The sequence below is a fragment of the Mus musculus genome, chromosome 4 (assembly GCF_000001635.26).
Source record: "Mus musculus strain C57BL/6J chromosome 4, GRCm38.p6 C57BL/6J".
NCBI classification, from domain to species: domain Eukaryota; kingdom Metazoa; phylum Chordata; class Mammalia; order Rodentia; family Muridae; genus Mus; species Mus musculus.
In genome coordinates this window covers 45,638,879-45,642,870 of record NC_000070.6, presented here as the reverse complement: position 1 = coordinate 45,642,870, position 3,992 = coordinate 45,638,879, and the positions used below count along the sequence as shown (strand labels likewise).

The following is a 3,992-nucleotide window of genomic DNA, read 5'->3' as shown; positions in this document are numbered from 1 at the left end:
GCCTTTGCCCTTTAAAGCGTCTTAGCACAGCGGGATGCAAGGAGGTGCTTCAGTTACGAAAGAATGTGAATGCCGGTCTCTTGAGAAAACTTGTCTTGGAGGGGGTCAGTGTGCCTCTGAATTCTTAGCTCTCTTAAGCGAATACCATCATACTAAATATGAGGCCCTTCCTGAAGTCCAGCTCAGGCACAGGACCCTCTTGACACCACCACACACATAGACGCACATATGCACACACGCATGTACCATACACACATACACATGTGCACGTGCACACACACACATGAACACACACATGCACACACACGTGTGCACAAGCACACATAGATGCACACACACACGTGTACTACACACACATGCACGTACATACATGCATGTATACACATGCGCGCGCGCACACACACACACACACACACACACACACACACACAGAGCCACCATAAAAGACCTGGGACCGGGACTAGGAAACCCATCCTCTGCCTGCCACACCCTACATGGCTTGGTTCTGGAAACTGGAATGGGGTGATGAGGAGACAGAAGAAAGAACAGACACAGAGAGCATATATGAAGAAGCTGGGATCAGTGAGCTGTGTGGGCTCTGATGGATGCCCAGCTGCAATAATAACCGGGAAATTCAACACACTCATTTTATATCTGAATCAGGGAGTTTATGGCATTTGGCTGAACAAGGAGGCAGATTTAGCTGATCTGAGAACAGGGTCTCTGTAGGGGCACAGTCTCAGGCTGGGGTCACCAGGGAGGAGGAAGCTGTAGTTGACAGTTTGTACACATACTGTCAGCATTCCAGGTCAGGACAGAGGAGGCTTCCTTCCCTCTGAGCCTCACTCAGGAAAGGCTTTGCCATTCTCTTGGTCTGAGGCACCGCAGTCCCTGACATGACCACAGCACACATTAGCTCAGGACTTCTCCCACTGTCCACACTGCCCTGGGGTAGCTCTACTCAATCGAGGACCTCTGTGGGAGGGTTCAGCTTGGACTTCCTGCTCCCCTCCAGGATATGAGCTGTGTCGTCTTCCTTCATCTGAGGACATCCTGAGATGGCTCACTCTTCTGGGCACAGGTTACCTACCCAGAACCAAGCAAACCAGGGATTTGCCAAGAAGCCAGGCAACACTGCTGGCCCAGACATAGAGATGTAGGTAGGTGGTGCAGGTCTCCGCATGGTCCAAGGGGCTGGAGGAGTGTCACCACTTTGAGGCTGGAACTTGAAGCACAGCTCAACGTCTGCTGGAAGACAAAGTGCACGGTAGGAGGAATACTGTAGCCATGGCCACAGAAATAGAATATAGAGGGTATTTGACCCGGGTGGATCTTTCTCCTTTGAGTACAGCATCATGTTTCCAAAAGAGGTCTCTTGGGCTGGGCACAGCTGTGAGCCCAAAATAAACCCATAGGAGCATCTCCACCCTCTAGTGCAGCTGCTCATCACTGCCCTCCATTCAAACGTCTGCAACAAGCTGGGGCTGGGATGCAACCCTGTAATGCCAGCTACTTGAGAAAGGGAAACAGAGGGGAACAAATCATCAAGAGCCGCCTGGGCTATAGGACAAGTTCAAAGGTCAACCTGGGCAGCTCAGTGAGACCTTGTCTCAAATAATAAGCAGTATTTTTTTTATATATATTTTTTAAGGCACCAGCTGGGGAATAGAGCCTAGTGGTAGTGTGCTTGCCTATGTAATCTGAAGCCCTGGATTTGATTCCAGGTATACACACACACACACACACACACACACACACACACACAAAACACTACAATACCCCCTCACATGCCTATGCTCTACTTCAAGCTGCTGCAGGTCAGAACATCCCTAGAATCTCCACACTTGATTTCTCTCTAATCAGTGTTACTTACAAGCCAGACGACACAGCTCTCGGCTTCTAGGCAGTTCTGAGGTCATTCGCACAGAGCAATGTCCTCAGAACAGGAAATGAAGCGAGGTCGTAAAGTGACGAAGTCATAGCTTCCTCGGGGTTTTATGAGCTTGAGGGTGACGAAAGGCCTAGAAGACGGAAGACAAGCAATATCTGAGGTGACTTGGAATCAAGTCTCCTGATCCAGAGCCATCTGGTCCAAGGATAGCAGATACATGATATACGTATTCTCCCTCCTCCCGTGTGGTACTCAGGGCAGACACTGCTAATCAATTACCACAAACATCTTCCAGCTAAGCCTGTGCCCATCAGTCAGCCTGAGATGGAAGCCAGTTGGCCATCCACTGCACGGATAAGACGCACAGGAGGCTAAGGGGCCTCTTTCAGCAGAACTATCTCCTCTACCACCCAGCACATTGCTTCCACATGATTTGTAAATGACTTGTATGCATCACCTGTCATTAAGGGTTGACCCTAGGGTGTAGGATAGGGTTTTACATGCAATGAATATCTTTTTCCATTCCCAGTTCAGGTGTTATTTAACCATGTTCTGAAAAATGTTTTTTATTATGACAATAAAAGACCTCACACAGGGTTAATAAATTGTGCCCACACACCTAAAACAACTTTGAGAAATGCAAACACTCTTCTGTGGACCAGGCAGTCGCATGTTCAACATGGTGTTTATGAGGACCCAAGGATGCCCCAGGAGGCTACACTGAATGAATCTGATATTCTGTTTAAGTAAGGGCTTCAAGAGCTGGTTTCACAAGTAGGCTCAGTCCCACTGTCCCTTCTCAGGGCTGGAAGAAACCCAGGGTCCCACACATGTCACCCCCACCCGATCCTCTGCACAATCTTTCTGGGGTCACCCACCAAAAGGCTCCGACTACACACACGCAGAGCCGGAGAATTACCAGCTCCCAAGGCTGCCAGGTGCAGTTTCAGCTCATTCTACCTGCCGCAGATTCTTCCGTCTGTTCCCTTAGTCTTGTGGGAAACTATGTTTCTGGAGAGAATGTTGATGGGCAGGGAGGGGTCCAGCGAAAGACAAAGAAAGGCAGAAGAGCAGACACTAAAACCGTCCTTCTCGATTTATGGTAGGGCTACAGCAGTGCCTGTCCGCTCATAATTCTTACTGTATCCGGGGGTTGTACCTGCCCATTCTGCTCTGGTGGGAGCCCAGGTCCTTGTAAATCCAGCTCCTTCAGAAGGCCCCTGATGCATTTTTTTTTCTACGGGATCTTGTGCAAAAGAGCTGGTTGCTATGGTAACCATTGGATGTAAATTTCCCAGAACCCCCAACTAAACTATTAATCAGAAAGATGAGGAGAGCGCCAGGGTGGCAAATAAATCAGATAAGAAACTGGCTCCTACCAAGAAGGAATGGGAACTGGGTGCCTCCTGCCTTGCCAGGGAGAGGCGCCCTCGCATCCTTCCCGTGCATCCTCTGATGCAGAAGGAGGACAGCTGCAGCACCTGGGACCCCATCTTCTTCACTTCCCTTTTCCTGTGGAGTCAGAAAGACTGGGAAGCCAAGCTCAGCATCTCATCAGCAGAGAGAGAGAGAAGAGGCCTCTGGTTAGAGGAAGCATCAAAGGTAGAAATATTGGCACAACAGGAAAGAGAAATGTTCCAGTGGCCTACGGTGATGAGAACGAGAGCCAGATTAGACTCCACGTGATGCGTGACAGAAGGCTTGGGGCAGGGAAAGGCAAGCCTGCCCCCACCCCCAGCTTCTCTCTCTCTCTCTCTCTCTCTCTCTCTCTCTCTCTCTCTCTCTCTCTCTGCTGAGTTGAGGATAGAACCCAGACAAACTCTATGCTACTGAGCCACCTCACCTAGATGGCCCCGGTACACTGAGCAGAGTTGAGGCTTCTGTGTGATCTCAATTGCCCCGTTTGCATAGACTTTCCCATGCATGATTATCTGTGATATGTGTTCTACATACATTTCCTGTGCAGTTCACAAGGCAGCTCACAACTCTCCATACCTCCAGTTCCAGGGGACCCGATGCCCTCCTTAGGCCTCTGCACTCTGGAAGAGCTGCTCTGCCTAAGCACCCTGGAAAGGGACCGGCTCTCCACAGTGAGCACCTG

At 49.9% G+C, this 3,992-nt stretch overlaps 1 long non-coding RNA gene across 1 annotated transcript; it reads right to left on the bottom strand.

The window, feature by feature from the left end:
* Positions 1-646: 646 nt before the first annotated feature.
* On the bottom strand, positions 647-2,935 carry Gm12408 (predicted gene 12408). The gene is made up of 3 exons (NR_151513.1): positions 2,770-2,935; positions 1,874-2,021; positions 647-1,248 (listed from the first exon to the last, which is right to left on the bottom strand). It is a non-coding gene; the product is annotated as a predicted gene 12408 (long non-coding RNA).
* Between the last annotated feature and the right edge of the window lie 1,057 nt (positions 2,936-3,992).